This window comes from Pleurodeles waltl, chromosome 5 (genome assembly GCF_031143425.1).
Source record: "Pleurodeles waltl isolate 20211129_DDA chromosome 5, aPleWal1.hap1.20221129, whole genome shotgun sequence".
Classification (NCBI taxonomy): Eukaryota; Metazoa; Chordata; class Amphibia; order Caudata; family Salamandridae; genus Pleurodeles; species Pleurodeles waltl.
Window position 1 is genome coordinate 438,555,641 of NC_090444.1, and position 27,891 is coordinate 438,583,531.

Sequence of the window (27,891 nt, forward strand, 5' to 3'; positions counted from 1 at the left end):
CTATTTGCGAGTCGGAATCACATTTTGCGAGTCGGTACCGACTCGCAAAATGTGACTCTGCATCGCGATGGCCGTTTTGCATGTCGCAAACTGCGTTTTTCGCAGTTTGCGACATGCAAAACGGTTGCTACATCTGGCCCCAGGTTTGTTCCACTGAAGTTTATCTTCTTTGAGTCAGTGTCCACGCAAGAAACCTCGGATAGAGCTTTGTATTGGTGGGGCCTTGAAGAATTCGTTGTTGGCACAAGGCGGAGTAGTCGTTGGAGCTTCGAGGTGGCAGGGGACGCAGATGCTCACTGTTTGGTGCGAAGAGCAGGTCGCTATCGTAACTTCACGTTGGCAGGAGACATGGTGACTGAGCCCCTAACTTCTGGATTTTCCCATGGAGTGGAGATTTTGCAAGTTAGAAGGAGAAAGAGTACACTCTGATGCCAGTTAAGGATCCAGGACTTGGGAGACACCTCTTGGGACTCGGGACTCACTCAAGCAGAGGCCAGCAGAAGGGCTCAGGCATGTCTAGGTGGTGCTAGCTCCAGTCAATCCTAGCACTGCTTTTATGCTGCTTAGCATTATAAGCAGCAGGAGAGCAGTGCTTGGACTGGCTGGGATGCCATTGTCCAGCAAGCCGCGCAAAGCAGGAGGAACTTCAGGTGTATGGGATGGGTGCTGCAGAAGATCATTAAACAAGGTAAGTTTATTTTTATGTTTAATGTACTTTTTATGTGCCCCACCACTTTTGAAATATAGCAGCCTCCACTGCAGGAAGTGGGTGGGCATAGCCCTCAGACTTCTTTGAAGTTCAGGAGTAGTGAGTACAACCCCAAGGGCATACTGCCCAGGAGAGGAACATCCTGCCCCACACACAAGGCCATTTTATCCCCATACGAGGAAGGAATACACACCAAGCCATTCACAGTCACGTGACCCTGGACCCTGGCAGAAAGGCACATTTGGTTTAGGCAGGAAAATGCTAACTTTCTAAAAGAGGCATTTTCAGAATAGTAACTTAAAATCTGAGTCTGCTATCAAAGAGGATTTAAAATTACATTTCAAATGAGCGGAAGGGACATCTTTATCTGTTTCAAACTGGAGCTATCACTTATTAAGTGTCATAAGGTAGCCCACTGTTAGTTATTTTTCACTGTAGTAAGGCTAACTCTCCCTTAGACTGAGTTTTTCACAGTCTGGATATGTAATACGTAAGCACACATATCCTACTTTTTAAGTACCATGCACCCTATCCTATGAGCCTTTAGGGCCTAACTTAGAGGGTGACTTGTAAGTATTGAAAAAGGAAGGTTTTCACCTGGCAAAAGGCTTATTTTGCCTGGTCGAAATGGCAGTTTAAAGCTGCATTGCAGGCTGCAGTGGAAGGCCTGAGATGTTCTGCAGTGCTGCTTTAGTGGGTGGCACAAACAGTGCTGCAGCCCACAAGTAGCATTTAATTTACAGGTCTTGGGTACACGCAGTATCATATACAAGAGACTTACAAGTAAATTAAATGTGCCAATTAGGTGTCTGCCAAGTTCATTATGTTTAAGAGAGAGAGCACAAGCAGTAAATCTAACAAAAACGAGTTCAGAAAAATAGGAGAGTGAAGGCAAAAAGTCTGGGGGAGTATCACACGTAGAATGTCAGGCCTAAAAGAGAGCAGCAGCGCCCCTCCTGAATACAGCTGGGTGACCTCGCATACAGCCACTGCAATAAATTGAACCTGTAGCAGGGTCAGGCTGCTTGTGCTGTGACTGTTGGTCCCCTTGAGACTGACATCAGCAAGCTTGATTGCCCGAGCTTGTCTATAACTAAGGCTCCCAGTTTTCATTTTTTATTGATTTTTACAGATAAATACAGACAGAAAACAACTTTCCATGCTGTTCTTCATGAATTCCAGGCCAACAGCTGAGCAGCTAAACAACATGGGGAGTTAAAAATACGATGAGAATTCCTTAAATACAAACATATGTTTCCATATATTTGTATATAATGCTAATATTAAACTATGGGTGTAGTGTTTTGTTATATCTGGCTGCTTATTTTGCTGAAACACGACGGGCATCAAATTATGAGAGCATGTTTATCAGTTAAATAAATGTGGAATTATACCATTTACAACTCCTTTAATTCTCAAAATACAAAATAAATAGGGGTAAATACCAAAAAGATGGCCCAAAAAAGAAAATGGATAAATACAGACGGAAATGTAAAAAAAAAAAAAAAAAAAAAGTACAATAAAACCGGGAACCCTATCTATAACCCACATCCTACAACTCAAAACCTCTCACAGACCTCCTCCACGCAAGAGGACACTTTCCTACATCAATCCCTTCCACCTTTGGAGGCTCCCTGTAACTATGGGTCACCACAGACTAAGGCACCATGGGGAAACCAAAGATAGCTAAACCAAGAGCCCTTGTGCTGGTGGAGCTCTGAGCTTGGGCAGCAAAGTGATCTTCCCCAGAGCTGTCAGATAGGCTAAACATAATCCTGGCCGCAACTGAATCGATTAGAACTACCCTTGAGGCAAAATAGGCACCTTCACCACAGACTATGGGCTGCTGTATGAGGATCTGAAGCCGCTGAAGGAACTGGTCACTCAGTCAGAACCCACACTGCAGGACCTATAGCCTCAATGATCTCTTGCACCAGTAACTTCAGGAATTAATAAATTGCGTCCGCTTCTTGGAAGGCCTCCCAGAGGATCAATCACGAAACAGGAACCTTAGGGTGATTGGAATGACAGAGGGGTCGGAAGGGCAGGATATAGTTTAACTCCTCAAAAACTGGATGTAATCTTTTGTTCTACCACAAATTCTTTCCCTTCTCCACCGAAAAAGCCCATCGCAGGCCTCCATCAGTGCCCCTCCTAAGCATATAGCCTCCAAACAGCCGCACTTCAAGGACAAGGAAGAAATACTACGAGCTGAAAGACAAGCGGAGAGAACGGGAATGGACAACCACGCACCCCTCATCTTTCCAGACTACAAACTGGTCATCCAGCATCTGTTTTTTGATGGGGAAAGGAAACTTAGAGAGAGAAAACGCAAATACTCCCTGCCTTTTCCCAGCTAGTTCATAGGAGCTCAAAATGCCCTTTTCTTTACTGAACCAGAAGCACCTTGGGACTGGGTGAGTAGCAGGGCACTTCGTCACAGGTGGAAGACCCTTGGAGATGGGAAAGTCAGGCCACTAGATGCAGACACAGAAGATCCAAACCTAAGCATGTAAGATACTGTGGCATCTGTGGTTTCTCCCTTGCAGGAGCACGCCCAAGACAGCAGACGATTGGCACTTGCAACAGCAGTGTCCTTTCATGATCCGACTGTGACCCCAGTCTCCACTTTAACAGACATTTTTGACATCAACAGTTTGCCATGGCTGACACCACTCCAGGATGAAGAACCTCTTCTGTGGTAATCCCTCAAATAACAAAAGGCAATTTGTGATGGGTTGGTTGCCCTTCCTGGGTCACTTGGCCTGGTCCTTGGCTGGCACCAGCTGCTTTGGATTCCCACGTTTCTGTAGCTATCAGAAGGTTGTTCTAGTACTTTATCATGAATTCATATCCCTGAAGCTGTGTGACGCTTTTGTTTTGGTTTCATCACAAGATCTCCCTTGGAGCCCTATAAATTAAAACCTATACCATTGCATCTTGTCTCTGCTTGTGCAGTGTATGATCGTTTGAGGCGCTCGGGGATCCCCTCATCACCGGACTGCATTATATTATTCACATTTCTTTAGTCTGCTTCAGGTTGCAGAAAATAATTGCTCTATGATATTACCCTGCATTGTTTAAAAATATTCAAACGATTACTTCAACTTCAACGTAAACTAGATTACAGAAAAATACTATGATTATTTTGCACTGGTTATAGTTATAGAAAGAGAGTGCTGTGCTTACATTACATTCACTCGATTAAACAATGAGATTACTCTTTATTACTGTACCCTCAATTTGAATGCAGATGACTTTGCCTCCCTTATGATTTAAAGGAGATTACCATAATTGCTTTACTCTACATTAAATGAGTGAAGATTGCTATTGTTACCCTAACATCAGAGAAGGTGATTACTTTACACCCTGCATTTCATTACTTAATTGCACAACTCATTACCCTGGATTTGATTGCAGAAAACTACTCCAAATGCCTTGCATGTTATTACTTATAAAAGTGTACTACATTGATTCCTTTGTCCTACGGCACACTAAACAAGGAAATTACTTAATGATTTCATCCTGTGTTAGATAACAGTTGCGTATTTAGGCAGGTTCACTCTGCTTTAGATAATGGAAATAAAATGATTGGATTATTTTACTCTACATTATACAAAAGAAGAAGATTACTTCAATTATGTTGGTCTTGCGTGGATTACAGGGTGGAATTAATTTCTGTACATTTGTTTACAAACAATGACTCTACTTACACTGAACTACAGTTGATTACAGATGGTTTAGTTACTGCTTTATTTAGCAGTATATTACAAGAAATACTACTTTGACTACTTAATTCTAATCACTTGTAGGGCATTACTCTAATTTATTTACAAGGTATTACTGTGCAAAAGGTGATTCCTCTAACTGACTTACCTTGCATTAGTTTGAAGAGTACTCCAATTACTTCACCCTGCATTAGAATATGCCAGTGCTTGGATTACTTTATACATCACAAAAGACAATTATGTAAACGGTTTACCTTTTAAAAGAATGCAGAAGATAATTCTGATTGACTGTTAGATTTCATAAGGACATTACTGACCATTTTATCCTGTACCAAATTTTACATTATTCTGCTTAATTTACTTGTATTATATTACACACTGTTTTTTCAGAGCATTATACCTTAGTTTAAATTACAAAAGATTACTTTACTTTACCGTGCATTACACCGCAGATGTTAGTATCACTGCATTATGATGCATCAGATTATGGAAGGCAATTACTCCATTAGTCTGGTTTTACTTTATTTTGCAAGTGTATTATTACTCTGAAGGCTTTACTCTACATTCATTAAAAGAGTGGTTACTATGACTGTATTGGATTACATAAGATTACTTAAATTACTTTATTTACTGGATTACATACTATTTTGACCACTTACATTACAGGAGATCCCATGATTACTGTACTCGATGCCAAATTACCTGGAAAGCTTACCCCAATGATTAGTCACACCCAAACACCAATAGGTACAGGATGCACAGTAACAATGAAACACACCAGCATGCGCAGCTGCATGATTCAGCACATATAAGCAGTGTAATGTCCACAGCACACATACACCACACACAACTTACATTCAACCTTCTCAACTCAAACACACGCCATCAGCAGCAGCAATGAAAACTTTCCGAACAGAGCACAGCCAGTATTATTAAAAAATCGTACACAACAGGGGGACAGCACAGACAGCAGCAGCCCAGTTTACTATCACACAATGTCAGTAGGCAGCAGCTTGACTAGTTTCTATCTCGTTCTCTCTCTCTTTCTTCTCGGTCTGTATTATGCAGAGCTTTTAATTATGCCGTGTGAACTGAGAATACAGAACGTGTTTGTTATCCATGCAAAGAAATACAGCACCTCCTTTTTAACAAAGATCGCCTACTTTTATTTCTTTATCCCAACTTGTTACTCAACATCTTTCAAACGTTTTACAAGGCTTTCAATAATTATGCAATTCTGTTATCAAGTGCAAACGTTATATTTTATGGCAGTCAGTATTTGTATCAGTACACAGTTGTTTGTATATGTAATTAAAACCTGGTGGATTTTCTGACACTGATTGCAAGAATGTGACACTTTCAACGAAAGTGAATGGAGATGCCAGGGAAAAGCACCATTTCAAGTTGACTACCTGGGCCAGAGTAATATAGAAAATCTCTACTTTAGGGGATGTATCAGCCTTTTGGCATTCACGGGAAATGTGGCATGATGCAGTATCTGACTACTAGGTGGTGAATGTAAATTTTCTCGATCCGTCATGTCTCACTTCTACAACTACATTATCTACCGGTGGCTGAGCGCGAAAGGACATGTAGTCCTGTACCAAAACTACACTGATAGATCCTACTTTTGTAAGAATTGCTGTGATGAAGGAAGATCAATTATGTTTAACTGTATGGTAAGGTCATCTAATTTTCAGTACGGTTGTCCCATTTTCTCATGAAGATACTATTTGGACATTCACAAACAGATTAATAAAGAACTATTATGGGATTATGCATCAGCACGAGGAGTTCTTTTTATTTTTTTCACAAAATCATGATGATATCTGAAAACGGAATGTTTTCTTAAATACTACTGACAATCTTCCAGTTTTTAAATTATTTCATGAAAACAAAGACATTGAAAAGTTCTTCTATAGTCTTACAGCCGCGGCTGAGGGCTATACCGGTTGTTAAAGGTCCTGAACCCCAGGTCTAGGCCCAAACTACAGGCAGGGTAGAGAGTCCACAATTAGCAATGGAGAGAAACGAAGACAGACATTTAAATATTGGAGCTCTGGGCTTATACCAGCCATTGTAAGCCCAGGGCTACTCCACTGCCTTCAATGGAACTCCCAACATTTCAAAGTTCTGATAGAGTATAAGTGATAGTCTTGTTGTACACAATGTTGAAGTGATGAATGGTGGGTAATTCGAACAGCAAGTATAACTATTTAAAATGTGCCAGTGAACAGCAGCCCTCTTAATATTGCAGCCCGTTCCTAGACATCACATTGAAGCCTAGGGGCACACTAATTCCCTTAGGTGCCTCCTCACTTCGTATTACTAATCAGGATACGACAAACGTTGTCTTTAATTGGGCACACATGGCACTGATGATGCGACTACAATATCTCATCATGAAGCGGCTTCCCGTTTATTACTGAAATTTGACAAAATAGGACGTTTGCGAGTGCATTATATTTACTGTAAAAAGCGGTGCCTCGGAGGATTTTCTGTGCTGTTTGCTACCAGAATTAGTCTGCTGGCCACATTAACATTCCAGGGTATCAGTGCTTGAGCAGGAGGTATCAGTCCATCTAAGCCTCTTCTCTATTCTAACTTTCCCAGTCAGGCATCTCTCTCTACAGAAGCCACCTTGAAATCCGTCTCCCAATCCCAGGGTAAATCGTGCTGCTATCTGGCGGCTCTCGTATGCTCCGCCGGAGCGCCGGAACACCCAACAAAGAGTCCGCTTCAGCATCGACGGGACTAGTTACACTTGATTATGCCGCTGTGAAACACTCTTAAAGTTTTATTCAGAGAAGGCAGAAATGGATTTCAGTTTTTTTTAAGAGCAAGCTTCGATCGATATAACAGTTTCCTGTGATTTTGTGTCTACTTTAAATCACAGGCTTTTAAATCACACATTAAAAAATAAATACTTGTGGATTCTGTGTGACTATGGTAGGATTTGGAGGGCTGAACTCCTTGTGAGGTAAGGACCCTTTTAAAGAAGCAGGTCCCCACGAATAATCTGTGCTGCCAACTGAGTTGACTGTAAAACAGGATTTGTTCGCCATAACAGGTTTATATTGTGATGTCAATCCCTGTAAAGGAATCTAGCTTTAGACAAGGAGTGTGTGCCATGTGGATGATGTTTTTTTTTTTTTTCTTTGCTTATTTTCTCTGACCGAGTGCAGAAAAGTGCATGGAGAATAAGTTCGTTAAGAAATAAAAGATGCACAAATTATCTAAAGCACCATTAAACATATATGGATAGAAAATGATCTTAATTCATATTTTTAACCTGAACATAAACTGACCCATCCCTACAATGTATACATTTCACGTTCTGTTATGCAATACTACTTTCCTGGAATTTCTATCGAGCTATATTAGCGGCTGTTGACAGAGTACAGATTAGAGCAAGAGTAAATCATTAAAAAAGAGTAATATATGGTGGCTGAATAACATTTTTCTAGATGTACGCCTTAGTAAAGAAGGAAATCGTCTTCCACATAATGAAGGAAGAGATTTGGTGTTAAATGCTGACCTGAGCACTCTTGTTTTCACTAGATCAACAAGTTACTTACCTTCTGTAACGGCTTATCTGGTAGAGACTTTATTGAGTAGTAGAATGCTTACCGTAGAATATTCCCCAGGTGTCAGACTGGATCTGGAAATTTTTCAGCAATCCCCTTTGCAAGCCGGTAGGTGGTGGTGTTTGGCCTTAGGTGGCATTGTCGGGGCCAGAAGTGACGTGCACCATGCCTATATAGGCACCACAGCAGCAAGCTGACCTCAGTTCTTGACTGTTTGTTTTACACCAGAAGCACATAGTCAAACTGAGGTGGAATGACCAGTGTGCGAAGGTGAGGTCCTGAAGGATCTCATCAATGTGAGATATACCGTTCACAGATGGGGAGGATTGGAGGGTTGGTAAGGAATCTGCAGCTAGACACTAGTCTCTACCAAATAAGGCATTACCGAAGGTAATTTATTCATCTGAGACAGACTTCTAGCCACAGATTTCTTACCTTAGAATAGATACCAAAGCAATCTCTCCCCGGAGGTTGGTCTGTGGACTGTGTTACACCAGACGTCGAGGAGAACCGAACGGGCGAAATGCCCAATGTGCTGGACCTGACTGTTTAGGCAGTATTGCTTGGCAAGCATGCAGCAAAACAAACACAGCTGTCTGTCAGGTGTCCAGGAACTGGGCTCCTCCAACTAGCGCTGTGGTTGCATCTTTAGCCCAGGTGGAATGAGCTCTTAAGCTCTCGGGGGGCTGCTTCTTAGCTATTGCGTAACAGATTTTAATACAGAGAACAATCCATCTGGAGATGATTTTTTAGTGATTTCACATTCATTTCTTCACATCCATAAAACCAACTTAGAATTCATCATCCACCCAGATGTCTTTGGTATGATCAAAGTAAAATAACTGGGTCTAGGCTGTGCAGTCTCTCCTCTTCCTTGGTAGGATGCTGGGGTGGGAAGAGAGAACATGGAGGTAGTGTGATATTCTGCCTGATGTTAAAAGGAGGCACAGGTACCAAGGAGCGTCTTATGTGGGAAAAAGGTTGTGTACAGAGGTGAACTAAAAATGCCTGCAAATAGCTAACCTGCCTGGGAGACGTTATGGTCACAAGGAAGACTGCTTTGATGGTCAGTAGTCTCAAAGGGCAGCTGTGCATGGGCTCAGATGGCGAACACATTAAAAAGGTGAGAACTAAATTCGGTCCCATTGTGGCCTCATAAAAGGTGTAGTGGGGAACATGCTGTAAACCCTTTTAGGACACCAGTCACAAAAGATGACTTGAATAGGGACTGTTGATCAGGCCCCAGCAGGAATGCTGAAATGGCGGAAAGGTACACTTTAATTCTGCCCATGGCAAGGTTTTGCCAAGTAAGGGATAAGTCAAACAAAACAACTTCAGACAAGGGAGCAGACAGAGAGAATTAACAGATTTGGCAGACACCCTGCTACAAATTTGTCTCATCTGCAGGCATAAATCATTTTTGTGGTGGGATGCCTATTTGTCAGATTGACATCATACACTTTCGGAGAGAGGTCAAGTGTCCTCAACTGTTACCGCACAGTGTCCAGGCATGTAGAGGATGTGCAGCTTTGGGAGCAGGATCCTGTCTTGTTGACACAACAGGAGATCCTCCCAAAGTGGCGGCTTGATTAGAGGGCAGTTGCACATGCTCAGGAGTTCTGGATTCCAGACTCTCCTTGCCAAATCTGGAGCCCCTAAGATGACTTGGGCCCGGTCGTTCTTGATCTTTTTGAGAACTATGGACTGGAGGGTTATCAGCGGAAAATATGCAGGTGTCCTGAACTCCACCTGAGACGAAATGCGTCTCCGAGAGAGGAATGCTTTGGAAAATATGTGCAGAAGTGCTGACATCGCGTGTTTTTGGTGGTGGTGAATAGATTTAACCAAGATCTTCCCCAATCTCTTAAGAGATTGTGAAACACTTACAAAGTGAGATGGCATTTGTGATCCACGAGGCATCAACGGGTGAGTTTGTCTCCTTTGGCATTCAGAGAGCCGCTACATGTTGAATCACCAGGACGATGTCCTGATGTTTCAGCCATGTCCAGAGACACAGGGCCTCTTGATTCAGTGTCCACAAACCACCCTTCCCTGCCTGTTGCAATACCACACGGTGGTGGTGTTGTCCATGAACATCTGAACTAGACTACCCTTGACAGAAGGAAGAAAGCCTTTCAATGTCACGCGAATCACTATAAGTTCCAACATGTTGATATGGAGCTGATACTCCACCAGAGACCTCTGATCCCTACATCTCAAAGATGGCAATCCCAACCCAGAATCGACGCATCTGCCACTTCTCTGGATAGGAGTGAGGGGGGGGGGTCGGCTGATGAACAAATCGCGGTCCATGAACCACCACTGCAGATCTTTTGCAGGTCCCTCCGATATATGGATCAGGCAAAGAGATTCCCCTGATGCTGTGCTTACTGTGACTTCAAACCCCACTGCAGAGCCTAGATATATCAACAGGCATTTTTTACCAGCAGGACCCATCAGCCTCAGTCAGCCTCACCAAAATCCAGAATACAAACTGAAACATCAGTATCAAACCCTGAATGTACTGGATTCGCTGTTCCAGAGGTTAAGCCCGAAACTGCACTGTATCCAGAATATCTGAGATGAAAGGGAGCATCTGAGAGGGAGTCAGCTGTGACTTATGCATCCTGATAGTAAACCCCAGTGAAGGTAGGTCCACTGTAGTTTGGGGCAATCCTACCTTTAACAGCCAGTCGACGAGGTAGAGTAAGGCTGTAACCCCTGACCTCTGCAAATGTGCACAGCCACTGCCATCACTTTGGTGAAAACCCAAGGTGTGCATATAAGGTCAAGGGGGAGCATGCCAAATTGGTAATGCTGTTGGCCTACTATGAACCACAGGTAATGTCTGTGGGCAGGCAAGATATGGATATGAAAGTGGGCGTTATGCAAGTCCAGCGCTACCACCCTGTCTTCAGGAACAATGGCAGCCAGAACCTGAGTCAAAATTATCATTCTGAATGTTTTCTTTTTCAGTAAGTAGCTGAGGGGGCATAGCTCTAGGATAGGATGGAAGCCTTTCAGCAGCAGAAAGTAGCAAGAATACCAACCACAACCTATTTTTGATGCTGGCACCCTCTCAACAGCTAATTTAGCCAGACGAGCTAGTCCTTCCTGTTGCAAGACTGAAAGGTGGACATCTGACAGCCGGTTGTTAGATGGTGAGTGAGTCTGTTAAAAAGATAGGCATAGCCCCGCTGGACAATTTGAAGCACCCATTTGTCCGAAGTGACTTTCCGCCATTGGGGCAGGTGGTGCCAGGGTCGGACCAATTGAGCTGACCTCTGGTTCTGGTTTCCAAGAGGCTTATGGGAGCTGCCTTTGCAGCCACGAAAGCTCAGTGAAGCCTGCTGACTGTGGTGGCTAGGGGGAAAAGCACACAGCTGACAGACCCTACTGTAGCCACGAAAGGGGCAGAAGGTGGAATACGGCTGTTGAGGATCCACGGTGAGCCCAAATGACCTAGTGGTGACCCTAATGTCATTGAAACTCTCAAGTGGAAAATCCACCTTGTCACCAACAAGGTGAAAGCCGTCGGAGGGCATGTCCATAAAGGATGCGTGGATATCTCCCAAAATGGCAGTTGTCCTCAGCTATGCATGACGTTGGGGCGGCAAGCGAAAGCAATGGCTCTACCCAGCGAGGCAGTCACATCCAAACCTCATCTGATTGTAAATTGTGCGGCATCTCACCCATCAACAATAGGTTGGGAGAGTATGACTCTGCCTCCTCCGAGAAATTAGGCAGCACTTGTGCAATCCTATCTCACGCTGTGGGAATAATGGCCCAATAAGAGAAAATCCTCTTTCCAAAGGTATCCAGCCTTTTGGATTTCTTATTTGGTTGTGTGGTAGGGTATACGCCAAGACTTATCCTGGCAGTTGCAGCTTGGACTACCAGGCTTTCTGGGGGGGGGGGAGGGGGGGCAGGGGGGAGAGCTGATGGGAGAGGAAGTCTGGGTCCCCGTGTGCAGGGCAATGGAGGCGAGAGATGGTCCTGTACACAGAAGTGCCCATGCAGGGATTGGCGCAGGCCCAGAGAAGGACATCAGTGAGGGCTTAATTGAAGGGTGAGTGGGGAGTGCCTTGGGAGGAAGCACCTCTATCAAGATATTCGTCTTAACCTCCATCGATGGCAGCTGAAGGTCCAGGACCTCAACCGCCGTTTTACTCCATCACAAAGGAAGCCCCTTCCCCTGTGGCAGGAGAGAGGTGGTCAGACCACTGGTATCAACCAGGTCTTAATGCCATGTGTCTTCAGCCATGGACTCAGCTATGGGGGCTAGAGTAGTCAAAGGGATCAACATATCCCCGCCATTTGTGTTTCTCAGAAGGCCCTTCAGGCTGTGTGTGCCCGACTGGTGCCAGAACGGACTTTTGGTGATGCCGGTCCAGCTCTGTATCAAAGTCTGCAATCACAATGGGTTTGGCGCTGCTGGGAATGGCACCACATTAACAGTCCCAGGAGGAGATTGCGAAGCCGTCTTTGAGGGCCTGACTGGAGCAAAGGGCAGACCAGCCAGCAGAGCCCAAGTGGGAGTCTCTTCCGTACCCATGGGGACATAAGGCACTTCAGAGGGGTTCAACTGCCCACAACTGACGCTCATGGCCTCTTGAAACTCAAAGTAGAGCAGGGTTGACTCTGGTTCTGGGAAACTCAGGGAAGCACGAGCAGACCAAGTGTCAGACGCTTGGTCCATTGAAACAACCAGGGCCTGGATTTGTAGTGTCTTTCATTCACATCGTCCGACGAATGGATACAACGACGATAAGTCAAACAGCACTTTGACTTCTTCGACTTTTTCTTGGGGGATTTACCTGGAGAAGTCCGAATTCATGACGATGATCGGCAGAGTGACTCAGAAAGCAGTCCTGAAGTCTCCCTCACAAATGGGACCTAGAGTGGCATGGAGTTGCGTGGCGAGAGACCAGAAGCTTCACAGCCCACTCGCTAATGGCCTCCAGATTCACAGTCCTGCAACCTGCAAAGGCCATGGGTCATGGTCCTATTCCAAGCACCATGGACACACCAAGTGCGAGTCTGTCACAGACATTTGCCTGAGACAGGTGCCACAAAGCTTGAAGCCATTCGGTTTCTTCTGAGACTTAGTCCAAAAATCGGGAAACATTCCTTCAAAAATTTACTGAAGGGAGTTCGTCCATATCCATGCTGATGACATGGAAAAGAAGGAACTGAGGTCAGCGTGCAGGGTGGCACCTACATAGGCAATGTGCAAGTCACTTCTGGAGCGGATTACTCCACATGGAGGCGAATGACGACACCAACCACAGCACAAGGGAATTGCTCAAAAATTTCCTGATCCAGTCTGATGCCTGGGGAATACTCTAAAGTGAGGAGTCTGAAGCTAGAAGTCTCTATTAGATGGTTTGAGTTTACACGGCAAGGAGAGAAACTTTATTTTAGAGGGTGCGATTTCCCAGCATTGACCTCTTAATCCATAAGCTTTAATTAACCGGGACCCAATGAAAAAACCTTTGATAATTACTTTTTATTTAGGGGAGGGGTGAACCACTTGTGTGCTGCATAACCAAGTGGCCACTTAAATGCAGAGATGCTGCAGTCAGAACAATTACATTTTTTTTATCCTCACACAGAATAAAGCCTTATGAAAATAAGCATAAAGTCACCGGTAGAGACACCTGAGCTTCCATGAATGTGATATTAGCTAGAAACTCCACCTGCAAATATTAAACCCACAGGCAGCATTCCCCAAATGCATGGGGCCCTTTCGGCAGCACCTGCTCTTGGGGGGCATCACCCCTCTCTCCTAAAAACATATAAAGTAATGCATCACTTTACTAATCTCTGAGGAAATATTCACTAAAATAATTGTCACAAGGCTTAATTTCAAATCATCCTGGGCAAGTAGATCGTAGGCAGATGAAGCTGCCCTCCGACAGTAGAAAACTCAATTGTGTGGGCCTGGTGCTCCCCTATGGGGCCACTTTTGATTTCATGGTCTGCATTCCAATGCAATTTCAATCTTATGGGGACTACTGGAATGCAGATAACATGATGCAGGAGGACCAGTGAACAAGAATCTAGGTCGATCTGTTCTGCAAATAAAAAACCTTGTTGTAATTGTAGTTGTATTTATATAGCACTTACTACCCCTGAGGCGCCGGGGCGCTTTTCGGTGAGTAGCACGCTACTCCGGAACCCAAAAGGATTAGTGGTGGATTTGTATAGGGAAATATACATTAATTTGAACAGTGGAAATGTGTGTTGGTTAGTTAGATTGAAAAGAATAATGAAGGGATAGAAGAGGAAATAATCTAGAAAGTGTTAATTGGGGGGATCATGGTAGTAAAATGAGGTGTGGGATGAGTGAAAGGAGAGATGCAGTTGGGAAGAGTTTGTGGAAAGGGATTAGAGAGATCATAATAGTAAAAATAAGGGTTGGGATGAGTCAAAGGAGAGATACATGAGGGAAGAATTTAGTAGGGTGGTTTGGGAGGAAGAGAGGAAGGAAGAGTCCTGGAAGGGTTATTTTGAAGATCACAGTAGTAGAATGAGGTTTGGGATAAGTCAGAGTGGAGATAGAGGATAGACAGAGAGGTTTAGGATGAGACAGAGTAGTGCACTGGGGAAAGTGATTTTTTTTCCCCTTGTACAATAGAAGTAAAGTAATAAGTAAATATATAGATACATGATTACATAGAAATGAATTATTTGTATAAGGAAAATAATATATTGAGATTTAAAGCTGTATTGCATAAACACAGAGTTTCAAGTGTTGCATTATTTGAATGTAATTTATTTGTGTATTTTTATAACTCAGTGTGTTGTGATGGAGAAATGAAACAGAGACCCAGAAGCATCTAATCAAACAACTTATATAAAAACTATGCATTGACCTATGAATATGTTAAGCACAGATATATGTGTGTGTATATATATATATATATATATATATATATATATATATATAAAACCATAATAATAATACATAGAACCATAAATACATTTGTTAAGCAGACCTAAAGAGTATCTATATATATTTAAAAAAAATTATAATTATACATATTTGTACAAAGAAACACTCGTATCTAGATATGTCAAAAAAAATTCCAAATATTATTTCTCTTTCATATAAACATAACTAGAGAAGGGAGACCACTCCATATTTGTTATTAATCACAATTATCAACCTGGGTCTGAGGAAGCACTTGTGACTGCCCCATCTACAACAGGAGTAAGGTGGGACCGCTTGGGGGTCATGGCAAGGTGAAGCGGTTGGGTCACGACATATGGTGAACCAAGATACTCTCTGGTAAGAAGCAAGGAAACTACAAGACCTTACAATTTTACTACAAAGTAAATTCAGCTGTGCATGTGCCGGTGCAGATGTGGTGTTCAAAGTGCCAGGGCGATCCTTCTGGTGTATGTGCGTCTAGATCAACTGCCAAATGCCCACACAGCTATGCTTACCTGGCAACACAGGGTCAAGACAGTACGGTGAAGTGTAAATGCAGAAGTCTGCGAATTAGCAACATTCTTTTTTTTTTTTTTTTTTTAAATAAGTGTATTTACAATAAAGTATTACCTGAAATCCAGTTGGTGAATGGAACCTAGATTAGATTGGTTACAATCACTACGTTGTGGGAAATACTGCTTGTACATTGAAAGGTGAGCAGAGCATAACTTTTTTGTTGGATACATTGCCTTATTGGTGGAAAATATTTATTGAATACATTTTATCCAATTGCTGGAGGACGGTGCCTATTACTGGGTATCGAAAGTAGCAAGTATAACTTATGGAACCTCAAAGACAGCACAGGGCACTAACCCAGTCTAATACTGGTGAAGCTAGGACTTTGAAATAAACTGCATAAAGAAAATGGCTAGCCATAGTTTCAAAATCAATCTGCTGCAAGTATTTTTGGCACCAGCCGGAAAGCCCAGCATGCAATTGCCAGAATGGAAGGAGTATGTTTTTAAATTACTACTGAGGGAAACACTGACTGCAGAACAAAAGAAACACATCTGGTTACATCTGCTGGGTCGCAAAAGAATACAAGTTTACAGTAATATTCCAACAGAGGGCAGTGCAGGAAATGGAAAGGTTTTCATTAGTGACTTTGACCATTACTATACCCGCAAAGTGTGCATAATGTATAAGCTTAATACGATTCACATTTTCTCAAAGGAAGCAAGAAAAGCATGAGTCAATAGATGGCTATGTAAACGCCTTAAATAAGGTAGCTGTAGATTGCAAATGTGGAATCAAGTAATCCTTCACGCCTATAACTCATCGATTCAAGAATGTTTGTGGGTCAATAGGGATGGGCATTGTGCCAGAGTATTTAAAGCTGATAAATTGTGAAGGTGGTACAAGTCATATTAAAATGCTGAGTGTGAAGTGGTAAGAAATATTAAAGTTGAGAACAAACCTGAGGTCATCCCAGTCAGAAGGATAAACAGCTTATACCATATTAGAAAGGGTCACAGACACAAAAGGTGTGACAGCTGTAATCAGCTGAGCTAGAGTGAAGCTTGTCCAGCTGTGAAGCAAAAATGTAGTGCATACGGGGTAGATGGTCGTTTTGTGAAGATTAGAAACAAGGTGAAAAATGTAAGCTTGCGTAGGTTGAAGACTATTCATTCTCTAGTGAGGAAGGAAAATCCCTGGGCAATTTTTTTTTACAATTATGAGACAACATTGTCAACATAAGTGACAAATGTATAAGGAAAAAACAATCAGGCAATATGAACACTGGTGTTAGTAGTATTCTGGCAGTTGCTGATTTGGGATCCCCCCTACAGTATCACAGAGGAACAGGTGTGGAAAAGGAAATTTATAAATTAAATAGAGAGCAAAGTATTTGAGTTTGACATGCACATGGTGGATTATAGTAATGAAGCAATATAAATGTTGGGCTGCAGGAGCTGCCGGTTTAAGAATAGAAAAACATATTGTTGAGTTGTATGCGACCAAAAAGGGACCACTAGTGTTAGGATTATTTGATCAAAGGAACTTACACATCATTAAAGTTGCGAATGGTGGATGGAAGAGAAAACATGGGTAAGTGTATGCGGAAGCGATTGCCCTTGGTGTTTAGTGGAGGCACAGGTAAGTTGTTGGGATTCAAAAATAAAACAGCGTTAAGGAATGAGGGAGTTTTCAAAATACACCATATTTGGAGTGTGACCACAGTACTGAGCGAAGAGGCGTCCAGGGAGTAGAAAGGCAAATTAAGATGGATGTTATTGAGCCTAAAGGAGCCTCAGAATGGATTTCACCCCTGGTGATTGCACAAAGTGCCAACTGTAAAACAAGATTGAGTGTGCACTTCCTCTACTTGACTAACACATTCTAAGGCCCTAATTACAAGTTCAAGTGTTATTTATTACACAAGATAAATAATGATACCGCAGCATATGTTATTTATCATTTGCGATAAATAACACCTATTACAAGTTTGTGAGAATAACAGATGGATTTTTGTGCTTAACACACCAAAATCCACATCGTACAGTAAATACCATACAACTTCCCCTGAAAAACTTTGACAGGTTTGACCTGCTGAAATTGAACACAGGTTGCGTTATTTTACACATACGATAATTATAGGCTGCGTTAAGTAAAACAAACCTCACAATTCAGACTCATGTATAAACAAGGGTTTATGTAGGAGTCACAATCAACCGCCTTCTGGTGATCAGGACCTTAGCAGAAAGATTTCCACAGTCAAAGATTAGAGAAATGTTGCCCATGGTAAAAGGTGTTAAGTGTCTTTCCACTCATGACCTGTCATCTGTCTACCATCAGATTCTTATTAAAAAAAGAGTGTAAAAGGCACACTGCAATCATAATACTTGAAATATCCACTTTGTTTAGATCCATACCTTTTGGGTTAGCATCCTAGGCTTCGTTTTTTCAAAGAATGGTGTTTCAATTGTTTGGAAAGGAGCAATGGAGCACGTTTTGAGATAAGAGGAGGTTTTGGGAATTCTGAATACAAAGGGTTTGACTGTTGGTGCACTGATACATTTGCTGAGAATTGTGTGACCTATTTAGGAAATTAAATTAGTGAACAGGGCATTAAACTCAAACAAACTTTGGTGGAGTGTGCCCCTTGACGTCGCAGGATTGCTTCCATCCATCTCCGGTAAGTCTGTTTGGTTTTTTATCTCCGTTCTTCTGCAGGTCTCTGTATCAATCTAGTTTCTGATGCACTAGTTAAAGGTGTGTCAATACTTTTCACCTGGAAGGGGGCTGAGATTGTCCCATTTAAAAAAAAAGGCTGTTGTAACCTTCCTAGCAACTTTCGGCCTATCAGTCTCTTGGATAGCCCCCAAAAGATGTTTTGCAAACAGGTTCTTGCAAAGTTATCAGAGTGGATTGTGGAAAACAATGTCTTGCAAGTGGGGTTCAGAATGAAAACTGGAACTGCGGACTAGGTAATTAGATTTTTGTTGACCAAGTGAAAGACTGATGATATTTCCCTTAGTTGTTTTTGTTGACCTGCATGCAGCATTTGACTTAGCCCTCAGAGCTAAATACTATAAGGTATGTCCAGACATGGGTGTGCCAAGTGGTGTTCTAAGTATTGTAATGCACATTCAAGAGAGTAAGTATGCACGGTGGGGAACCTTTGGTGAACTTAAGGAGAAGACTGATGTCAAGAGTGGGAGTACTCCAGGATTGTGTGCTGGCCCAACACTTTTTTTTTTTTTTAAATCAATAGTTGCACTGGTTTCTGGCTGACTGGCTACCCTGTTTTAGCTGATCAGACGGTGCCTGGGCTACTTTTTGCAGAGGACACTCTTTTAATCTCTAGGACAGCAATAAGCTTGCAAAATCTTGTTAACTGATTTTCTTTATTTTATGAGTACCATAGCTTGGAAATTAAGACTCTGAAAACTAAATTTATGGCTTAAAACAAACAAAGACATTTTAAAGGGGATATATGACTGGGATCAAATATTTTGGAAAGAGTGAAATAATTGAATTACTTAGGTATTACATTGTCTGATTTGGAGTTCTGGATGTCCCAAGTTATTAAGAGTTGTTCGCTGATGAAACACAGGGCTTTCACTTAAAACAGGTTTGCGAAAAGGCACTATCTTACCCCATTTTACAAATAGTTGAAATCTACAATGTTCAAATAAGGAACACTGTCTGTATGATTCAGATATTTGGGGTCACTGTAATAGGTCTTGTTTGGGTAGATGAAAACAACTTTTTAAGGTCCCACTTAAATCTTTGTTGAGGTACTCCTCTATTGCCTTTGATACTTGTTCTTGCATTGAAGCAGGTACGCATCTCACTAAGCTATGTCCCATTTTATATCAAATCCGAGTTTGGCGTACATATGAATTGAAACTGTATAGAGATGCCCTGATGTTGGTCATCATCAAACCTACAGAATACCCTGGTTAGCTTACCTTGAGCAGTCTTTGAATGACCTGGGTTTGAGTAATTGTTGGCTCCATCTATTATCTATCAGTGCATCTATTGCAGCTGTTTACAATTCTGGGCCAGGAGCATTGAGTTAAGTGAATTATCTGACAGTGTGGGTGGTCGGTCTTCATTTTTTCTCCTTCTTAAACATGTATTTAGGGTAAAGGAATGTCTTGACTACATTACACCTGTACTCACAAGAGCGTACTACTTGAAGTTTAGATCTGCATTTTTGCCAACTGCTGATTTCACTTCATCTTGGTGGTCTTCTGTGATTGGTTTCAAGTCTTGCCCAGTATGTTATATGAGAAGGAAAGAGAAGAACACTTGTTGTTCTTCTGCCTGGCCTATTCCAAACCTAGATCTAGGTGGATTGTGTCCTTGTTTCGTGTACAATCGGGCCACCGCACTAATAACTTGCAAAATTGATACTACCAAGCTTGTGGTCACCGCTGTATCAAAATTATTATATGCTGTGTGGTTTAACAGGTTGCGCATATTGGCTACTCTGTCCACATTGCCTGTAGTTTTTTTAATAAGTGGTGCATTTGAATTTTAAAGGAAATGATTACAATTTTGATATGTGATTTTATCTGTTTGTAGTGTAATTGTTTTCACTTAAAGCTTGATTTGCACGGATATTTTATTTGTGCAAATTGACCCATGATTTTTAAAATGCGATCTGACAATAAACTGAAACTAAAGTAAATAGCTAATTTTTAAATCGGTGATTGCCCCCAGATGCATTACAAGAACTATGGGATACCCCTCCCACCAAATAGAAAATGGATCTTTAGATCCTACCAACTATCAAAACATCGGCTGATTTCAAATATTCCTTTTGCCACAATGTAGACGAATTTCATTATTTTCTTTCAGCACATTAGATAGCTGGTAACCCTCTGCTATGGTTTGGGAATAACAGAGGGATATAGACACCACTAATTTGTTAAAGCAATTTTATTAGTTTTGCCATGCATCACAGGTAAAAGGTGCAGGGTACTGTGTGATAGAGGGCATGTAGGCCTGATGTCAGATGCAATCGACACTCAACAAAGACCAGGCAGAAATATGCATCAGCATTACAGAAGGGCAGGGTCCTGGCGCAGTACCACTTCCCCAAGGGCAGCATGATATTAAACCAACTCATGGCATCCTTATTAAAAACAAAGAGGTGAGGTGAGATAGGCAAGACAGAGGGGAGGGGGACATTAAGAATGATCAGTAGCTATATATTACGGTCAGGGCCATCACCGGTTGGGGGGGATGGATAGGGGTGGTTCGAAGGGTCCTCACAGGGGGCCCAGTACAGGGACCCAGAGTATATGATCTAGGGCCAGGGGCCCTGTCCCTATACATTGCTAAACAAGAGAGGCTCACATAAGGGAGAAGCAAGCCTCCTTTGTGAAATTATGAAGAGGGGGAAGAAGGTATCTCCTTCTCTGTATCCGTGAATCGTGATTGTAATTGGTCTCATATCTGTGCCACTGGACATCAGCAAAGGCCCCTGGCATTCTCTCTGGGTAGGGCAGTCGCCTCAGCACCAACCCAGCGCGCCATGGTGGCTCTTCAGGCCATGCTGCTAGGAGGAGTCATACTGTTCCACCTCATCCTTATGGTACATTTAGCTAAGGCCAGGGCCAGAATACAGAAACCAGTTGCCGTTTTAGATTTCTTCTGCCGTTTGTGTTCCCCAGTTCTCCAACTGCCACATGTTGAAGTTGAGTGGTCACACTCAAACAGTAGTTGTCAATTCATATTTATTGATGTAGAATGCACCCACAACAGAATAACATGAAGATAAGTCTTGCATCTGAGATGTCCTAGCAGTTACTGACAAACTGGTCGCTGCTAGATCCCTGGGAAGCAATAATGTTCTTATTCCAACATTCTTATCGCCACATTCTAAACATGACATAGACACAATAACTTCCCTTCTACCAACTTGTAAAAAAAATGCGTGTAAAACTGCTTAATACATCACAAAATCCTTAAATTTACTTGGTACCCTTGTCATTTGTGCATTAGATGGTCCTCCTCTGTTAACGTTATCAGTATTACAATCAGTCAAATTAGATACATCAGGAATTTCAATGTTTTGCTTCATCCAGCATTTGTTTGTTTGCTATATACTTTCACTGCAACCAAGACTGCCAATCACAGTCAGTATCTATACTTCTTTTCCTATATATGATTCTAGCTTGTTCAGAGGATATTTTAACCAGTTGCTGTTTGTTCCACCAACCTTTTTCTTTCAACAAAATGGAGCTTTTGGTAACTTTCAAAACTTGAACTGGAAGATAAAATTTAGATTCTCTTTTTCTAATTTTCTTTGAGCTTTTTATCATGACCGAATCTCCAATATCAACATCCATGTTTTGAGAACGGTGTTTTTTGTCAAAGTACTCTTTCATATTAACTTGTTTTAATGCCACACTGCAAGATACTTTTTCATTAAGTTGACTCTGTCTTTCTCTAACATTTGTTCCTCCTAAACAACGTGGAAACAAACAAGTATGTACATTTTGTCCCCTCAAAGTGAATAGTGCTTTGTCTGTTGTACTATGGGGTGTTATATTATAATTCCACACCTTGTTCTTCAAACATTTACCTACATCTTGGCCTGAAGTTATTGCTGTTTCTGTCACTTTTTTTATTCTGTTGGCCCTTTCCACTAATCCATTGGATTTCGGGGAATACGAGGCAACTTTATGATGTATAATGTCATGATGTTTGAAAAATGAATATAAGTTCCCAGAAACTAGATGTGTGCCATTATCTGTTATGATTTCTCCTGGTGACCCTTCCAACATAAAAACTTTTCCCCCAAAATGTTATAGCACCCTTGGTGCTTGGAGATTCTATGAGTGGGCCATAAATCCACTTAGAATAATAATCAATTTAGACAATTAAATACCTCATGTCATTCGGAAGCAGTGAAAATGGTCCTGAAAAATCTAACCCTACATTGCCCCAGGAAATGGTACTGGATGTATGGAGTTTCTTTTGTTCTCCAATGTTTATCTGTGAGTAAACACTCAAGACATTTATCAATCAAAATTTTTACAGTGCTATCTATAGATGGCCACCAATAATATCGTTTCAATTTTTTATACGTTTTAGAAATGCTTAGGTGTCCCTGATGGGCTAAATTAATCAGACCATATCTTACACCTTCAGGTGGTACAAATACTCCACCTCTCATTACTAATCCGTTGACCATTGACAATTCTTCTGAAATTTTAACAAATGCTCTGAGTTCACCTGATAAGCATCTGGTTTCTGACCAACCTTGAACAATGTACTATTTTCTTAAAGTTTATATCAGATTGACTTGCTTCCAACCATTTTTCTTCTGATACTTTGTTTCTACATTCATTAATGGCATCTACAACTGCTACAACACATTCAGTATCTTCTAATATTTCTTCCTCATCATCATCTACTGACATGCGTGATATGAAATCTGCTTGGAAATTCTTGCCACCAGCAATGCTCTTTACTTCAAAATTATAGTTTTGAAGTTTAGAGAGTAGTCTTATAAGCCCAGCAGAAAGATTGCCAGACCCTTTCCCACAAAGTATATGTACAAGAGGTTTATGATCTGTGAACAAATCGAATTTACATCCTCAAATGTACATTTTAAATTTCTGCATTGCCGATACACAAACCTCTCCTTCTGTAGTACTGTAATATTTCTCCGCTTGCCAAAGTGTTCTTGATGCAAAACCAATTGTCTACTCTTTACCATTCCTTCACTGACTTATCACTGCACCCAAACCAGTCAAACTGGTATCAACTGTGATTATGCTTTTGCAACCTGCTTTATAAGCATGTAACACTGGTGCATTAATAATCAAACTTTTTACTTTCAGAAACAGTTCTTTCAGTTCCTCTGACCACAAACATTTTACACCTTTTCTTAACAAGGCTCTTAACGGTTCTACCATTTGAGAATAGCCTTCTACAAACCACCCACAATATACAGCTAAACCAAAAAATTACCTGAGGCTGTCCCTAACTTTAGTTGGTTTTGCTTCCTTGATGGCTTTTAACAGAGAAAATGTAGTTTTTATGCCTGATGATATATAGTGACCTAAATACTCTAACTCTTAAACACCAAATTGACATATGTCACGTCTTAAAGTCATACCCGTTTCAGACAACACTTTTAATACTTCGCTTTGAATGAGATTGTGCTTCTGTTTATTCTCAGCAAATAGTAGGATATCTTTTTGCTATGCCTGAACTCTCTGCATATCACCAAATAGCTTGTACGCCAGGTTTTGAAAGACACTTGCCACTGACGCTAATCCAAACATTAGCCTTTAATACTTATGTGCACCAAACAGTGTAATCAGCATTGTCAGTTCCCGTGACTCTGGTGTTAAAGCAATTTGATGATACGCAGATTGTAAATCAATTAAATAAAAAACTCTTGCTTCCCTCCAAATTAGCTAATAAATCGTGAATTTTAGGTATGGGGTGGCAAACAATTATTATATTTTTATTTAATGTTTTTAAATCTGCGCATAATCTTAGCTCCCTAATGTTTTTCTAGTCATAACTATCGGAGAGACCCATTAAGCCGCACCAATAGGTTCAATAATACCCTGTGAACACATTTTTTGTAACATTTTTTAAAATCCACCTTTACACTTAGAGGCACACTGAATACCTGGAGCATCATAGAAGAAGAATCCTGCATGAGTTTAATATAGTTCTCGCAACCTTTGACCCCCCAACTTTCTCCTGAAATATACCCTCAAACTTCTTAATGGTATTCTCAATGTCTTGAATTTCTCCTTCACACGATACTTGTATTTGTTCATTAGGTCTTTCTCCTATATGTTCTTTAGGCAACTCACTCTCACTGGATTTTCTGCACCCTGGACTAAATATAGTCCCATTTTTGCTAAATCCTTCCATCCAGTTATATTGTTTCCTTTGACTGTAACATATACTTTGGTGTATGTACTCATTCCTAAATACTCCAACTTGGTTTCAAAATAGCCAATCATCTCAAAATCCTTTTCTCCAAAGGCTTTGGGATTAACATATGAAGGAGTCAAACTTACTTTATTATTCCACAACTCACAGTAAGTAGTATCCCTTATAATCATTATAAGAGAACCTGAATATGCCATAACTCGTAAAGCAATCCCTTTAATGTTAGCATCTACCCAAAGACCTTTAACTGAATTTTCATCTTGTACAGAATTACATTCAATTGCTAAAACTACATTGCTAAGTCTTTCCATTACTTTTTATTCCTCAACGTCTACACTTCTTACTCTCACCTGTGTCTTAGAACCCAGGCATACTGCCTGGAAGTTGCCTATTTTCTTTTTTTTTACAAGACATACAGCGTTTTCCTAACACAGGACAACTAAGATTATTGCCTATGTGACTTTTAGAGCCACATAGTTAACAATGTACATTTTGTTTCTTCATAAACAAATGTCCTCCCTTTCTCTGTAAATTGACACCACAAAGTTTCCATATATTCCTCAATGTCATCATTATTGTAATTTAACAAGTTTGTTGGAACAACAGCAATTAAAACCTTAGAAGAAATTTTGGGGCGCTCTACTCCTTTAGTCAAAGCAATGACCATGGTGAGGGTTGGATTACTATATTCTAACAATCTTTCTTGGTTTTTAAGTGAAAAACAATTAAATACAAATTGCTCATCGATATACATGTCAATATTTGCTCCGAACTCTCAGGTTGCTGCAAGAATAATTAATGCTGATACATTCTCCCCAACACTTTCTTCTGTGTGATGTTTGTGCTTAAAAAAATATGCCTTTCAATCATAACACTAGGTTCATCAGAATAATGCATTTGTGATCTTTCTACAGCTTTTTTATATGGATTCCATTCACCATCTCCTGAATGACCCTTCGGAGGTGTTAACACCAGTAGATTGTCAAAGACTTCTTGTGCCGCATATCCCAGACTACTGTTTAATAATGCTAATTTATGTGCAGTAGAGTAACCAATAGCATCAATTAAAACTAAATAATTTACAAATAGTTTATATCATTGCTTCCACTTAATTGATGGTTTGCAGGGATTCTGAAGAAACAGTGGTGGTTGCACAAACTGGTGTGGAGAAGCAGACAAAGCCATGAAGGTTCTAAAAATATCTCCCTGTGCTTAAAGTGTGACCTTAACCTGTGAAAGCTAAAATGTATTCATTGCTTTAGGTGTATATCACTATACTGCAAATAGAATGTTTGAACAAAAGGTAAATCCCTTAGATACAATGTAGTTCAAAGTGTGCCCATCACTGTGATTCGACAGATAGTATGACGTTGAACGAGTTGTGTGTAAGGCATGCCTATTGCAGCGCGAGGCACTGAATACTTTGTTGAGTTGTAATCCTGGCAGGCAACCCAAACAAACATGGCTGCCGGAATGTGACTCACAATAGTTTTAACACCAATGGGTGTTCTCATAAGTATGCCTGTCACTGAGGGTAACAACAGGCAGCTGTATTTATTGTTATTAAAGCATGCCAATCGTGGTCTAAAACCAGCACATAAATCACAATAAAGGTGTGCCAATTGCCAAAGCTGTAACAGTAAACAATATATGTAATTGTATTATTAGTATTTTGCAAAGTGTGCCAATCGCTGTATAAAATCCGCATGTCAATCACAATAAAGGTGTACCGATCGGCGAAGATAATGTTGTGCCGATTGCCAAGGATTAGTAACCAAAGGATCTTTCCCCAAGAAATATGGCCGCCGTGCGAGGGCCAGAAGAAAACAGCTGAGCGAGGCGTTGAGCCCGAATTGGAGCACAAAGTGACACTCCAGCCAGGAATTAAGATGGCTGCATTGAGCACGAGCTGTAGCGCTAAGTCGCACTCCAGGCACGATTTAAGATGGCAGCTTGCGTACGTGTTCTTCCCAATCAGAATGGCAGCCCGCGTGCATACATCACACGCCAGTCAAAGCGTCTGCTCTGGCCTACAACTCCACTGTCACTTGCTTGCGCACCCACCTCAACTAAGTAGAATGGCAGCAAGAAACTGCTCACTTCACCTCAAAATCGAAATTCGATGCTGTCGCATACACCCAAATTAAATCTCTGCAGCACAGGCAGTAGATAAGAAGTTGAGGGTGACCCGACCATCGTCCCGCATGATGTGAAGTTGGTCTGTGGGCGTTCTGATGGTTTCTCCTCCTCGTCAATATGAAGTGAGTGGTCGCACTCAAACAATAGTTGTTAATCCATATTTACTGATGTAGACTCCACCCACAACAGGATAACATTAAGATACACCCTGTATCTCAGAGGTCCTGGCAGTAACTGACAAACTGGCCACTGCCAGAACCCTGGGAAGCAAGACCTTTCTCATTCCAACATTCTTATCCCCACATTCTAAATATGACAATTATAACTGTAGTGCAATATGTGTTTTTGACCACTGACTTTGTGTTGCATCACTTTGCACCTGGATTAGCTGTCTAGTGTTCACCAGTTGTAGATTACATTTTGTATTCAGTTTAGCTGCCTATTGACTTTATCGTAGGGTCAGACACTGCCATGTTAAATGTGTTAGTAATATTCCACATTGTAAACTGTGCTTGTTTTCGTGTTCTTTCTCACCGAAGAGCTAGTACATATTATCATCGCAAAGTTAGTCAGTCAGCACAATAAGAATGTACCAGACTGATGTTTTTTAGTGCAAGCAGTGAACGGTTTGGCCTTGAGAGAGACAATTTGGGAGACTGGCCAGTTCCAACCTGTGTCTCAACTCTGACCTACATTAGCCAGCATGTTTGAATATTTCTTTTTTATGGGAGGGTTTTTTCCAGAAAGCCCTTCTTGGGATCTTTAAGATATAAAAAGGTGGCCCTGCTCAGTAGCGGTGAAATTTCCGAGATCTCGGTCAGGATTAGACGTCGAATGCCTGACACACCTGTCCCGTGAGGGTGGACATCATCTTGCTGGCATGAGAAAGATGAAGAGCTTGGCCGGCCCTACGGTGATGAATCTTTACTTCATTCTTTGCTTTGCATAATCATAACTACATATATTTGCTGTGTATATTGCAGTTGAGAATTATTTTGGTATATTTTCCTTTTATTGCTGTGACTATTTTTAAACGTGTGCTTTCAATCTACTAAACTCCTTTTTTAGGAACCTCGTGGTGAAATAATAATAAATGTCTTCTTTGAACTGTGAAGTGCATTCCAGAGATTTTTGTCAGCTCGGTCATTAGTGAAAGCAAAACAATAACACATGTCTAGGAGTGGGTGGCAAGTGGTCCTGGACATATGCAAGACTTCCCTCCAGTACTGACTAAGGATAAGGCAGTCCCCCATAGGACATTCTTTAAGTCCGCCGCGCCAGGGCCTGGCACAGAATGAAAGTGTCAAGAGCATTTTGAAAGATGTGGTTAATGCACCACAGTAAGACGTA

General features: G+C 41.3%; 1 protein-coding gene across 5 annotated transcripts in view; it reads right to left on the bottom strand.

Moving 5' to 3' along the window:
* Positions 1–27,891, bottom strand: part of WDPCP (WD repeat containing planar cell polarity effector) — a 2,103,513-nt gene that overhangs the window by 1,644,685 nt on the left and 430,937 nt on the right. For 2 of the 5 annotated variants that reach the window (XM_069234221.1, XM_069234219.1), the window contains one exon: positions 4,586–4,622. The exons of the other annotated variants lie outside the window; for them this stretch is intronic. The gene's annotated coding sequence lies outside the window, so the exon portion shown is untranslated. The remainder of the gene's footprint in view (positions 1–4,585; positions 4,623–27,891) is intronic. 5 annotated transcript variants of the gene reach the window in all.